Raw genomic sequence first — 15,882 nt, forward strand, 5'->3', positions numbered from 1 at the left:
CAGCCCAGGACAATGGCAGTTGCCTGTGCTATAATAGCTTTGACGCTTTAAGGCCTACATAAATGTTAAACTGACTATTAATTCTGGTTTTAGCTAGTGTGGGTGACAACATTGAATCCTTTATCAATCAATCAAGCTTTATTTGTATAGCGCCAAATCACAACAAACTTTATCTCAAGACGCTTTTACAAACATAGCAGGTCTAGACCATACTCTATGTTAAATCATTAACAAAGACCCAACATCAAGACAGGGTAAGACTCAGTCTTATCTCATCTTAATCCATCATGAGTAGAGTACTTGGCAGCAAAACGTCCTTTTAACAGGAAGAAACCTTGAGAAGAACCGGACTCATGTTAGACGGCCAACTGCCTTGATCTTCCTCGTTTAGCCAACTAAATGTGCACATCTCTAGTTAAAACAGAAATAACTGAAGCAACAGTGGCTCTTCTTTTATTCAGGGGTGTCAGACTTGATTGGAAAAGTGTTGCTGAGTAGTGGGCCTACTGTGAAAGGGGCCCACAAAGATTAAAGAATGAATGGCTGTCAAAGTTGATGGGGGTCTATAGAGGATGACTGTGTACAGGGACCAAAATATTGTTCAATGGCCCGCTGTTATTCATTAAAATGTTCTGATTCTGACGGCTTCCCCTATCTGAGGCTCCTAAACATACATTTGTGAAGATGAGTGTTATTAGTCTTATAACATAAGCCTTTTCCTATAAGAGACCATAGTTACTCTGTGTACCTAAATTAATAGATTTTCTCCTGAGCTGTTCGATGATGCTCATTCAATTTAGCATCTTTCATTAAGAAGATATTTTGTTTGTGGAAGTTACATTCAGTGCTGCCCTGACGCCTCAATATGTCAATAATTAATATTCAAGCAGTCATCAGCAATCTTTTTAATCAGAGCTTCCTCTGGTACTCATTAATACTCAACTGACAGTTGACTTCAGCACATGTGACAGGTCCCGTCTCCTTAAAATTATGCAGGAGTGAGCGAATTCCTCCACTGCTCCTCCACCCTGTGAGTCATTCAGTCAGTGAATGAATTATGAGAGCAGTGTTTTCTTACCAAATAATATATTGGATGACTTTTAGAAAAAATACTTTGTATTTCTGTACCTATTTAGTCATTTCCAACCAGGTGTTCAACAGGGCGCTGTACTGGCAGGACACTGGGGACACAATGAGTGTGGCCTAACAGGGGTTCAAATTTTATGTATTATAATATATTGCTTCCTTTTAAAAAAACAAGAAACAAGAAAAGGGTGAACTTTTCAATGCAATGTGGTTGCAATTACATTTTGTATAGTCCCTGTAACATATGAAACAACTTTTTTGCAGCCTCAGAGAATAAATTAACATTTACCTGCATCACTAAACTAAGTAAAATCTAAACTGTTTTCGCCAACAATATTACTGTCTGAGTTGTCCTCTGCTGCACAGGCATCAGAGGAAGTAACAGAGGTGCAGGGCTGTGTGTGCATGCATCTCCGAGTTGGTGTGTTAAGCTCTTTGCCTCTGCAACCCCATGATGCAATGGGAAATCACTGGGCCAAAAATATTACGCCACAGCAGGATCAATATTAAAGGTGTGATGACGGCAGAGCTGGGTTACGGTGCTGTTGCAGACTCACAATATCAAAAAGTCAAGTGTTTTCATGTGTTCACTCACTTTTATATGTCTTTTTCCAAGTGTCCCACGTCAAAAACTCAAAACATGGGGATATTTATCACACTTTCTGTTACAATAAGACAGAAACACACATCTATGTTTTCACTCCGGATCAGTACTTTGTATTTATCTTCATTTTTCAATAGCAAACACAGATCCAGGTAGGCTATAATCCAAAGAGTGGTGGTACTGCATCTTAAACTGTTTCCTGCAACTGCTAAAGGAAAACCATTAATGAGAATTAAACCCTCAGAAATAATAAGCCTTCAATGGACTTCTTAATGATGAAGCCTTACTTAAGATATACAAGTGTTGCATCTCAAACGAGCTCCAATATTAGAGAGTAAAAACTGTAAGCTGCCTGCACAGAGTAGCCTGCTCTGAGATCTTTCAGAGAGCTATCCAATAAAGACAGAAACATGAAGTGGCTGAGTGTGAGAGCAGTAATGAGTGACAGTCACATATTAGAGTGTCTTTGTTGGACCTGTGTTCCCCTTTGACTAAGTAACACAATGACACTGTGACAATGACATTCAAGGCCTGTCAGCTGGGGGTGATAAGGTTAGAACCACAGAACACATACGCACACAGACATACACACACACACACACACACACACACACACACACACACACACTACAACACTGACATGGGGAAAAGAGGGCAGAGGGACGGAGGAGGCTCAGGAAAGACTGAGGGGGAGAGGAGGGATTGGATAAGAAAACACCCAGGCTGCTCCCAGGGGACTTTTGCTCTCGGAAACAATCACATTGGCTTCAGTGTCTCCTCTGCAGTGGAAAATGAATAAATTAATAGGTGGAGTAGAGGGCCTCCCATGGGCAGGGTCCTAAAGCCATATGTGAAGGCCATCAGTGTGTCCCATACCTGCTGTTTCCCCACTGAACCAACATGTCAGTGTGGAGATTTACAGCTGCATGGAAAGTAGTGATACACACAAACACACACACACACACACACACAAAGTCATCAAAGACGATAAAGTTATAGGTGCAGCCAACACGCATACATGTCTACTTATACAGAGCAATGCATGAATTTGTATTAACAGAAAAATATATATTGGCACCAACCACTGACTGTACATAATGATGGTCAATATGTCCCAAATTTTTCCCGGTGTACTAAAGTGATGACAAAATATTCCCCTTACAAATTTTGCTGGGGAGCTGGTAGAACCGAGGTATTCACGTCTAGCCCTAGCTGCACATGTAACTTACCTGTAAAATGGCAGATGTCCCTCTGGTTGGCTAGGTCTACACTAAGTAACAGATCTCTGATTTGGTTTGGATTGCACACATGGTAACGTTCAATGACTCTTGTGTTAGCATAGCATGATAAGAACTAATAAAGACGGAAACCTTTTTGTTTAAAAGTTTGAACATTTGTTGTTATTTTAATGTTATAGTTTGACAGTTGTAACATCAAGTGGCAACCTTCAGTGGTAATAAAATTAAGCCAATGCAGAAGTGCTAAAAACTGCCGTTCCTCTGGTGTCCTCCAAAAGCTCAAGAAGTCCCATTAACACCAAGTTAAAATGCCCATTTTAACAGCAGATATAAACATGTTTACAGCCTGGTACAAAAACCAGTGTCAGTCTGAATGGCATACTTCTCTTTTCACTGGGTTTTGCATCATTAAGCATAATTAGGGATGTGGTTGATTTGGCTGATGGGCAGACACGTTGCAGCTGTTAACCAGGAGGCTCAATGTTTGCCGCATCTCCATCTCTTCAGCACAAGTTAGGTTGAGTCAATGTTTCCAATATGGTGACCGCCATCAGTGGGCTTCGAAACTTAACTTCAGAAACCAGTGTCTGATGTCACTGGGACTACACCCTTGCTATGTTTTCTCCCATCTGTGTCCCATCTGTTTACATGAACTGGGCACGGTTTATGCCTCTACTGCAGCCAGTCAGTAGGGGGCGCTCCAGATGTTTTGGCTTTGGTTTGGGGTAGCTGTCATGGCATCCGTCTTTTTATACAGTCTTAAGCACCAACACATGGGTGGAAACAAAAGTCTGCCCTCTTCACACACCCTGTGCTCACACTCTTATAACCCTTGACTGACGGAGAGATTTACGCCCATTTGGAAAGACAAGCATCAGCCAATAAATAAATCGGTTTCCCTGGAGACCTGTTGACCCCTCCCTCTCTCTTTTTGTCAGCAGAGGTCAAGGTTAGGCTGGAATGAGTGGAAGCTTAGAGTGCGTTGATGTGTGAGCACAATATTATAAGGTCTTCATGCACGCACACACACAGACTCAAACACACACACGGCCTCCTTGGTGGCTGGGGGTTAGCAGCCTCCATGTTTTGGCAGTCAGGTCGTGACCTCTGACCCCATCAGACCCTGAGAGACGAGGCAGTCTTGTCAGAAGGGACAGTGGCCACTAATTGACATAATCTCCCATCTCCTACTTGTCAGTCTCTTTTCAGATGGAGCAGGCTAATCAGTGTAGCTCAGGGAGGGTGTGTGGCATCTGCTATTGTTAGCTGGAAATAGTCCCTGTGCCATTGTGAGCTCTGCCATCATGCCCTACCTTCTGTCCTTGAAAAGTGAACACTGGGCTCTTAAAAGCTCACTGATTCACTGGTTTAGGGTATTAATGACTTTTATGTTGAGTTTTAATTATAGGACTCAGTTGGTAGGGATTAATTTAGGAACCCATCTGCCTCTGGGAATGACGGTGAACTTTCAGAGCATTTTAGTGCATCAAGCAGTCGACAAAAAATAACCTCCAGCTATGCCTTCTTTTTCCTTGCACTGCACTGTAAACAATGCAGTGGCAACTTAAGAGGCAACTTTGTGTTCAGAAAAAACAAGACAATCTTTTTTTAAAAAGGTTGAAGTTGCCAAAAAAGTTTTGGCAAAATAAATGCCACCATTTCTTGGTTCAAGTACCTATTCACCTGTTTTCGGATGAGTCTCAGTTTCACTGTAAATAGTACATTACATGGAGACTTCAATCTTTCTTAATTCAGCGTCATGATCCCAAAAACTAAACCAGTCTTCCTATGGCTTGTTTGCAATTAACAGATCTTAAGTTTGCCAAAATAACATTATGATGTAGATTGCAAGCTTTGTCAGGTCTGTCCTCAAAAGGAGAATAAAACAACTTATAAGGCATGTTGTAAAATGTAGGTCAGATCAGTCATTTCTGATGCACTTAGCTATGGTAAACAAAGGTTAGGTCTGGTCAAGCAAACTGTGTAGAGAAGCTTGTGTAGTGAGTTGTGGTCCTAGTAATGCATTCTGTCAGAAAAAAAAAAAAAGGCTTTTTGGCTCGAAATGGAGGAAGAAGGGTTGAGCTGGAGGAGAAGTTGCTTTAAAATGACTGAAAATAAACAAAAAAGCTTGATTTGTAGGTAAAAAAATATAAAGGAAACCTCATTCGACCTTCATTTGATTTTTTTTCTGTCAGTAATTACGTGATAAATCATTCTGTTTTCCTTTCCTGAGTAGTTGCATATTTACTGGATCAAGAATCCAAGTCACGTTATGGTGCGGAACAGATTTTCATTCACATTCTCTACTATTGCGGATGTGATGTTTATGACGACTCTACACAGATGTCTGCAATGTGCTCCTCGGAACAATTTGCATGAAAATTCTAATTTTTTCAACTTTGACCCAAGCTTTTCTGGTCTTTGTGGGTGCGGTGGATTGCTCTTGACCTGTGGCCAAACTGAGAGACGAAAACAAATGGTCTCGTGTTTCTTAATTCCCACAACTGTTCACAAATTTTAAAATCAGTGTTAGTGTGCCCTTATTTTTATCACATTCACAAAAGAGAACATCAACAAGGTACTGAGGAACGCTCTGGCTGAATCCACCAAGTATCTCTCTCTTTTACATACCTCACAAAAAACGTGTTTAGGTCCTCTTTACAGACACAATTACACACTGTGACTTGGTGTTTGTCTAAGATAGTGTGGGGTAAAGAGGCAGACCTTTAGCCTTTTCTCTACGGGGTGTACGCCTGTCAATCAAGTCAGCCGTGTCCTTATTTAGGCAATACTCTTGGGTTTGATATCTTAAAAAGTTAAGAGTTATAAAAAAGTTCACCCCCCGTACAGCGTGTGCAGAGAAATTAGCTATTCAGACCAAAACCGTTTTTGTGAACCATGCTGTAAACATGTTTATTATTGCTACAAAGACCGTCTTTTTTGAAAGGGTTTGCATGTGATTTCCGGTGTTTCTGCAGCCAGCCTCAAGCAGACGCTCAATGAACTGCAGTTTTAAGCACTTTTTTTCCTGTATGGGTTGACTACATAGATTTGTAGTCAACCCGGTCCATACAGGAACTTAAGACAAGTTTCCCTGAAACGTAAAGAGCTTTCAAGATAATATATAATATTCATGACATGTACTCATTTGGTCTTTAAGAGTTAATTTGCAAAAACAGATAATACCGTTTTTATACATTTTTAAAAATATAAAATTATTTTTGATAGAGATTCCTAATAAAGTTACATTTTCAAGATATCTCTGATTAGTAAAGTAATTTTGACTTACTCAAAGCCACTCAACCTCAGTTGATTGATAATACCAAAAGCTAGTATTAGAAAAATATGTTTTTTGAAACATTTATTTTTATTTTTCAAAAGTGAGTTAAATGTTTTTGCAAATTAACTCTTCATACTGTTGTTTTGTGTTATTGTTCAGTCACTGCTGTGCTAAATATTTGATTCTGATTGGTAAGTACTTCAGTCAAAAATAAATCCTCACATTAGAGTGGCTTAACCACCAAATATTTGGAGTTCTTAATTGACACTAATCAACTGAAACATTTCTAGTCCTTTACACCACTCTGACTGAGAAGCTGGATTGACTCACACAAGTGTTCTTACCCTAACTGGCCTTGTTTTACTTACAGCCCTACTTAAGTGTGTGTATTTAAACTCCAACTCAAGCACCTCAGGACAACACTCTCCATGCACTGATGACAATCCATAGTTCAAACTATTAGTCACTTTAACTCAAAGACAATAACTTCTTTCATTGTACTATTATCACTTCTCTCCTTCTGCTACTCCACCAAGTTTTGCTTATAATAAATCTTCATCACAACAGTCCCAGAGACGACATAACATCCATCTGTATCATAAACTACAGGGCTGCAGACACCCCTCACAGTTGGATATATCCACAGTATTCAATTAGCAACCTTGTAAAAACAATATGCTTGTCTGGCACTGAGACTGAAAAAGGGAAGAAGTTTGTCTTTGGGGTTAAAAAAAACAAGAAAGGATAGATTTTAAAGTTTAGATTGAAGCACAGCTCAATATCTCTGAAGCAATATGTCTCCAAAAATATGCTTAGAATTTTAAATATGCAACTGAATCACTAAGTTTGAAAATGAATCAGACACCTAAAGTTTTCTAGAACAAATTCTTTACCATAAAACCTTCCGCAATAAAAATTCTCACAAATCTGCTCCGACCACAGCCCTTAAATGTTTCCCCCTGTTATGTCTCCTTGGTGTGCATACAGACTGCTCAGACTTTATCATCTGACTCCTTTCCATGAGCAGATTGTTCGCCCAAAAATCCGCTCTGTTCTTTTCCCTGCTGCCTAAAACAATAACCCCACCAAATGCAGCTCCACCGAGCCAGCTCCACAGCAATCTCTCCTCAGCGTTTGAAGTGTTTATGGACATTAATGATCCAACATTTCAAAAGAGCAGCACATGTTTGGCATAGCGGAGTACTCGGGCAGGAGGAGAAGGCATGTTTGAGTGGGAAAAAGTTTCATCAGTAGAGTTGGGTTGTTTTGTGTTGTGGGATAGGAGGGTTGTCAGGGCTGTGTGGTCTGGGTCAGGTGAGCGCCCCCAGGGAGGTAAAATATCAACTGTCTGACCGCAGACGCATCGAAGATATGCAACAAAAAACAGGTGTGGAAGTACCAGTGAGAGCATCTCCACAGTGGATACAGATGTTAGAAGTGCAGATGTCATGATGTGCACCAGTCACACCTGCATGACTGGACTTGGTTAAAGAACTTCTACCAAGTCTAGTTGCCTTTGGAAATACGAAATGAAATTCAATGACATTAGCCTCTATTAACTCCAACTAGAGTCCTGGGTTTTGGTATTTGAAGTGTTCTGGTTCCTGTTTGTTTGTTGTAATAGAAGTGTTAACTAATGATATATAAGCAGGCTTTAGTGTATGCAGGAGAAACAGTCTGTATGGATAGAGAACTTCTAAGTGAGCACTGACCGGGATTTCAGTGTTGAAATTTGTGGTGCAATCAAATCGGAATGTCCAAGAACTAATTTTGATAATCAAGGGACAGGATTTATAGATAACTGCATTTTCTACATCTATTTTCCAGCTGCAGTTTGAATCCCGTCAGTGCACGGATGTAAGTTCAACACTTAAATCATAAATTCAGTGCATTACAGACTGTGTGCTGTTAACAACACAGCTCAGAGACTTCATAAAAAAGCAGCATGCAGCATTCCCCATAAAGGATGAAGGAAGATAACTGCACATGCATTGGTGCTTTGTCTGTGCAGCTATGATTACAAAGACAGAAGGAACCCTGGATTCTGACATAAGGTAATTTTGACCAAAAGTACCAGGAACTCTCAGTTCCAGGAACCTAAAATCAAGGAACTAAACGGTTTCTGGGAGTCATTGTTGTATGTATAAACTCTGTCCTCAATTATGAATTACTGTATGTTCAAACTAGGTTATGTTTGAACCTGCGCCCAGCTCATACAACAAGGTGCTGGTAGATATATTTTTACATTCACCCAAATCACTGTACTTCTACTAGACAAAAAAATATATGGTACTTTTTCCAATCTTCGGATTCTACCTCCATTTCCATAATAAAACAAAATGTATATCTATGTAATTAAGAAAGGGTGTTGAAACCTCTCTTTCTCCTGTAAACTACTGAAAACCTCACTCAAATGAGGTAAAAAGGCCCCAGCTGAAAGTAATATGGTGGAACAGACCCTCAGCATGTTTCATGTGTACATACAGTAAAGGCATCTGAAAGCACTTAAATCAATCTTAAAGTGATGAAGTCATTGCTCTGCGGATTGCTTAAATAGCTTAACTGATAGGAAAAAGCAGTGAAGTCGGCACATTGTGACAGACCTGGTTTGGACCACAGGATGAAGAAGGCTTCTAGAGTAATCAAAGGCATGACACCATATCACAGTCGACCACTTTAATTAACAGCACACTTACATCACGCAGCAGTCCTTTAAACAGCACTATGTCTCTGGTATTTCTGGTATTGGACTGTGTCTTCAGGTGGGTCGAGAGGAAGTTACAAAAGCAGTCAGGATTTTGCGGCTTATATACAATGAGACCTGAAGACCTGCAGGCCAGGTATTGTATATAGATGTATCTTTTTTTAACAAGCGTGTCTCCTTTCTCCCTCTTTAAATACATATTTCATTATGCTGCATGGTACGGATTTCTCTCAGTCTTGCTCAAACCTCACCCCCCCTCCTTCTCCTCCTCCTCAGAGGGATGAAGTATTTGTTTAGTTTGACTCTGTGAGATCACAGAGGGAGCGGGTGCAGCTCTCCAGACCACATGGTGGGACAAAACACTGCTTTTTAATTACGCTGCACCACACAATGTACATTCGGAGTGATCCAACGTAACCCGTGACCTGCCTTACATGAGCTATATCTGCAGGGGATGGATGGATTTCTTTCTGTAAGTAAGAGAAACTTCCCTCGCTGTCAGATGGACCACCATGCAGTCTTTGCGGTTTTCTCAAGGACTTAAAGGGTGTTATGAGCCCAAGGGATCATGGGATAAGCGTGATCTCTTTAAAAAGCCACACAACAGACTATACAATCCTTCTACTTGCATAATGTAAATGTGAGAGGCTTCTGCTCTGCCTTTACAGTGCTTTGTTAGAGCTGTCAGTTACACTGCTTTAAGCCTCTTCTCGGACAAAAATGTCAGGAAAAACATACAAATCCAGATTATAATAAATCATCATTCCAGTCTACAGTGGCTTATGTACTTCTTTGAGTCTGAAGAAGCAACAACATTGAGTAGGGTTGTACTTGGCCAGTCTCGGCTCAAACAAATATGATGTTGTTAATTAATAAACTTGGCCAGTTTTTTAATGACTTCTTTAAGCTTACAATACCTTTCCTGGTTAGATTATATCTAGAAAAGGATGCAGGGATTTGAAACTAGAGCTGGTTATTTGGTGAATTGCATTAATGCCAAATATTTTTATCATATATAAATCAATTAGCTGATTATTTTCTTGCAGTTCCATGTTCTTAGATAAACTCATTCACTCTATCTGTCATTGTTAATTCATTAAAAAGTATTCTGGTTTTGAACTGCTGGTTTGACAAAACAGCCTATATGCAGGTGTGATGTTCGGCTTGATTGTTTTGATGAGCATTGTCACAGCCTTGTTAAATTGGTCCGGGTTCCAGCATTACGACCAAAGGCTGGTAGTGCTAGCTCTGCTATCTTTAGCCACATTTGACCTAAACCCACAGACTCTGTGATTCTGTGTCTAGCTTTATTTTAAAAATGTGCTGCTTCCATTTTTTTTCTAGATTTTTTTTTTACCTTTAGACTAGACAGCTAGAATTCAAATTTCTGTTTAACCCTCCTGTTATGTACGTTTCTTAAGGACAGCAATAATGTTTCTGGGTCAACTTGACCGTAGGCATATTTAATGATCTAAAAGTGTCAGAACTCAAAAAATCCCAATAAACACTTTTTTTTATCTCATTATTTACTCCATCACGAACCATTTAAAACAATATTTAGTGCAATGGTGTTCTTTAATTAACACAGATCATGGTTCAATGAGGATAACTCAGTCGTTTTTTTTATGAACACAGTTGCAAGGAAACATTTAGTATTTGACACTTCTGGCCCCTTTTAGCCTCCACTTTGACTGCAGGGTCAAATTGACCCACAACCAGTATCTATGTAATATAAAAATGCAGGGGGGGTTGCAAATGTGTCATTTTAAATGTTGTTTATGCTAATTAAGCCAAGCAGAAGAAGTTCCATACTGAAATAAATCTTTTTTTTTTAGATGTTTAAACTTTAAAAAGGGTCAATTTGACCCACAACATAACAGGAGGGTTAAATTAAATGAATTGCTTTGGAACATCCATACATCCAGTCAATTATAAATTTACATTTTTATGTACAGACACTTGGGATTGTGTTGGCCTGAGACCTACCGCATGACTTGTAAAAACATTGTCATGAATGTGCTGGTTTGTTCCAACAGTCCTCTTTCTAAATAAGTAACCAGCTAATTTTAAAAGCCAGGAGTGTCAGGGTTTTGCTCTTGTGTGTGCCTGTGTCAGTGTGTTATTCCATAGATACACTGTAAGGACCAGCACAGTCATCTTGTGGTCCGTACAGTTGATGGGAGTGAGTGATGATGAAGCCCTTGGTCATTTTGACCTTCAGCTATCTGAAAGAGCTCCTCTGGCTCCTTCATCACACTCTGCACAACCTCTGTCTCCGCCTGTCAACACCAGCTTATAATGAAAAGAGCCATCACTACCCGTCAGCACACACAAACATTCACACATCTGCAGACACGCACAGCAACATTTTACAATGCAGGACATGAACAGCTAGCTCAGCAGTTGCAGAGTAGATATCAGTAGTTACGGCTGAATAGCACACTTGCTTTGATACATAATGACGAGCAGATACAAAAGGGAGATTCCTGGACTGTGAATGTGTGCTGCAAGAGAAGAAGACTGTTGATCTGTTTTGCAGAAACCACACTACCACCCGGCCTCCTCATTCCTTCTTGTCACGTATTGTCCCTGATGCTCTTTTCCCGGACATCCCTCCTCCTAACAGACACCCAACTAACCCCATTTCCCCACCTTTCATTCACACTTCTGACCACAGGGCAATGACCAGTGAGTCCCTGTTTACTCACCACCCCAGACCTTTGATGAGCTGGACTTGCTGGATGTGTCACTGGTGCTTCCCAGGGGACCAAGCCTTTGCCTGGAAGGCATGGCGTCAGGTTTTTCATCCTCTCTTACACTCACCACCTAAATATTCAGATGCTGTGACCTGATTCTTAGAAATGATGCCGCAACGAGGGCTTAGTTTGAGGTGGTTTTGTCCTTTATTCTTCTTTCAACCGGCTGTCACTTCCAAGTCATCAAATACAGCAGCTTGGTCAGAAGCCAAACGTCGGGACGTAACTCTGTAGGCATACCCTTTGGCTTCAGTTGTAAAAGCTTATTCCAAGATAAATGTGTTGATTTGGTGCCGAATTCAAGAAATATAGTTTTAAAAGAACAAAGTCCACTTAGGGTGGAGGTTGGACATGGATGGATTTATGCAACTAATTCCATGTAATTTAAAGATAAATATAATCTCCAGCTAACCAACTGATCTAAATGTAAAAAATAAATAAACCACTCATAAAAAAAGTCCAATATGAGCATAATCTATTCAACACAGCCAAACACAGAAGGTCAAAATCACAAATCACAGAGTTTGTGTGCTAGCCCACTATAGGCTCTGTCAAGATAACCAGACACAGCCAACATACATCTGTATCTCCATGTTCTAGATCAAAGTACTGTCAAGCTGTGCCGTACTAAAAGATGTCATCTCTCATCTCTACTTGTTTACATCTGGACAGTAGGGCATTATAACGTTTTATTACCCGGCTTTCTGACTGATCTTCCAGTTATGTAAGATGCTTGATTCTGATTGGTCAGAATCCTTTGACAAACCCTAGATGGTGGTTGGTAACTTTCACTAACATGAGCAACGCCAGAGGCAAACTGATCACACTTCATGTCAAATCAATCTGCTGAAGAGCTCCAGCACATTTTGCTTCTGCTAGTTGACACCACATTCATTCATTTTAATTTGATGCTCAGACCATGATCACAAGGTATGGAGCCACAGAACATAAATTACAAATAACAAAATAATATAATGATGGCACACGGCATGTTTGAAGTAGACCACAAGGACGGTACCACCATATTGGTAAACAATGTGGCTGAAACGTTAGTATGGCTAGCATACTCAATCGGCAGGCTACGGACATAAACATATCTGATCCTGTCCAGCAACATTAGCAATGGCAGCGGAGAGGGTGAGAGCAACTTTAAGTTACAAAATAGAGTAAGGCAGACTGATAATGTTTTCTGTGATGCAGTGCTCCTCACCAACATTAATATACGTGATTCATTTCAATTAATAAATCACATAGTGTTGAATTTACAACTTTAATTTTCTTTTAATTGCTTGACAACACTAATATCCAGATGTTTCTCATTTGTGTTCTTACCGGAAGGCATTCCTCTGAAAGTCTTAATAGTCTTTACATTTATTATTGTTAACTTTGTTGCAAAGCCTTCAAACTGACATGAGGAAGCAGCTTGTAGTCATTTCTGAAGCTCAGGGCTGTAGACCATGCTGCCATTTTTGAGGGGTAAGGAAAGTGTGTTCTTTTATTGGGTAACAACTTGCAGCTCAGTGAGATTTAAATTTGTCTAACAAACATTTGTACAAGTCTGAGGCCATGGTGCTCAGTCGGAAAAGGGTGGCTTGCCCATTCCAAGCGGAGGAGTTTAAGTATCTTGGGGTCTTGGAAAAGGGAGCGCGAGATTGACAGACGGATCGGGGCAGCGTCTGCAGTGATGCGGACGCTGTTCTGGTCTGTTGTGGTGAAGAGAGAGCCAGAAGGTAAAGCTCTTGATTTACCAGTCAATCTACATTCCAACCCTCACCTATAGTCACGATTTGTGGGTAGTGACCGAAAGAACAAGATCGCGAATACAAGCAGTCGAAATGAGCTTACTCCGCAGGGTGTCTTGGCTCAGCCTTAGAGATAGGGTCAGGAGCTCAGACATCAGGGAGAGGCTCAAAGTAGAGCCACTGCTCCTCTGTATCGAAAGGAGCCAGATGAGGTGGTTCGGGTATCTTGTCAGGATGCCTCCCGGACGTCTCCCTGGGGAGGTGTTTCGGGCATGTCCATCCGGGAGGAAGCCACAGAGAAGACCCAGGACACGCTGGCGAGATTATATCTCTCAGCTGGCCTGGGAACGCCTCGGTATCCTCCCAGAAGAGCTGGTGGAAGTGGCCGGGGAGAGGAGTGCCTGGGCTTCCCTCCTGAGACTGCTGCCCACGGATAAGCGGAGGAAGATGAATGGATGGACATTTATACTATTAAAATAGCCACGCCAAATTTGGACTCAGGGTATGTGCGCTTTGATTTGATCAGATACACTAAAATATTGGAATTTTAGCACTTCCTGTGATCCATTTTTTTTTTTTAATAAAGGGAGTCAGTACAGAAAAAACAATGCACAGATTGAAATAAACTGTACTTAATGTCAGTGTGCTGCAGGATATTAAGTATCTGATTCCCCCTCTCTACAAACGCATACATTGGCATGTGTGTTGACATTTTGATTGTTGTCCTAATTCAGGCCTCTGTGTGAAATTCAGAGGGAAGTTTCGGGATAATATGATCAGTTTGGAGCCAGGACAGCTCTTTGGTCCAGCCCAGCCTTGCTTCACTGACTGCAGACCCACTGCTGGCAGCTCTGTTGATGTAGAGGGACAAGTCAACAAATCAACAGCTCCCTGTGCCAAGCTCATCAAACAACGCTCAAACTGTGCTGTACTGACTCATCCACACACACAGACAGATATAGGAGTTCACACACATACAGCCCATGTACATACCTGCTACATACATGCACATGTACACACCAGTAATTCACATCATGGTTAAACATGAAACATGGTTTGTTACTGATGTATGTGTCACTGTTTATCTGTGTTTACCAGGCACTGACACGATACAGTCACTCAGTTCACAGCCAGCAGCTTGGCGGCTGCCTGATTTAATTTTTCAAAGGCTAAGAATAGACTTTTACAGGTTTTCCCTATGCCAAAGTAAACACTTACAGCTTTTCCCAACAACATCAGGGGCTCTAAGAGTTAGTCACACTGGCCAGAGACAGCGCCCTAGTTGAGGCCTGAATTTCAGCTTTTGGCTTTAAGGAGAGAGATTTTTGCATTCTAAAATATTCTCCCATTTATTGAGCATTTCTCTCACAGCAGTGCTTTTGGAAATGTAAAATGCATTTAAGCATGAAAAAAACTACAGCCAGAGGAATCAGCAGAAAGTTACTCCCACAAAGCAACCCCTCTCTAATGTGGCATGTAAATGTCTGATGCATTTAATCAGCAGGCAGCACATGTAACCGCTCATGTTTTATTAGCCAAACTGAAAGTTTAAAGGGGGCTCCCAAGTATTTTTTCCCCAAGGATTAAGAATACTTACATAAGAGTGGTTGAAAAGGAAAAGTATGCTTGCGGTGTCTGCTGACAGGGTGGAAGGGATATGCATGTACCATGAAAAAGCCTGTAATGATTACGGCCTGTTGGGCGCCTTTAGGGTAAAAACTGGGTCATGTCTTTGTCAAAGTAACAACAAGGAAGACGGATGTGTATATTTAGTGAGACAGAGACAGAATGGTTCCAATAATTCATCCCTCTATTTCAGAGACGATGGCTTTATTGGCTACCTGTCAACAAGAAATGTTCTGGAGAAGATATCGTATCAGAGAGGGGCGTTTCTGGATGTATATGCGTATGTGTGTTTGGGTGTAACAACCACTCAGGTCAATGACAAATGGTAATCAATTAGGGTGTGTGCTGAGGTTTCCGGGTAAAGGTTGTTTCTCCTACACAAGGTCAAAAACATAAGACAAACACAGGAGTCACAAATCACCAGATTACAGTGAACGTCCCACAAAACAAACGAGTGGAGGATGAAAAGTCGCTTTTTCTCTGACATTTGTGGCTGAAATATTATCAAAGACTCCCCTGTGGTGAAGCATTGAGGCCTAACCTTGAAGTATAGTCTGTGCTGTGTCACCTTTGTGTGTGTGTTTGTGTCAGTGTATGTGTGTGAGTGAGAGCAGGGGCCTCTCAGAGCACTAATGACAGCTGATGATAGGCTGAGGAGAGCAGCTCTGTGACTGATGAAAGCTGCTGCGACGCTGTGGCAGAGAGAGGGGTCAGACTGTGGAGTAGGAAAGATAACGTTAATGACACAGCTATTTCACTGTTTAACACTTGCTTGGCCAACACTGACAGCTAGAATAAAGGTTGAAGTTTACAACATCAGGTTTAAAGGCCTTAAAAAATACAGTC

Source organism: Notolabrus celidotus, chromosome 4 (assembly GCF_009762535.1).
Source record: "Notolabrus celidotus isolate fNotCel1 chromosome 4, fNotCel1.pri, whole genome shotgun sequence".
NCBI lineage: Eukaryota > Metazoa > Chordata > Actinopteri > Labriformes > Labridae > Notolabrus > Notolabrus celidotus.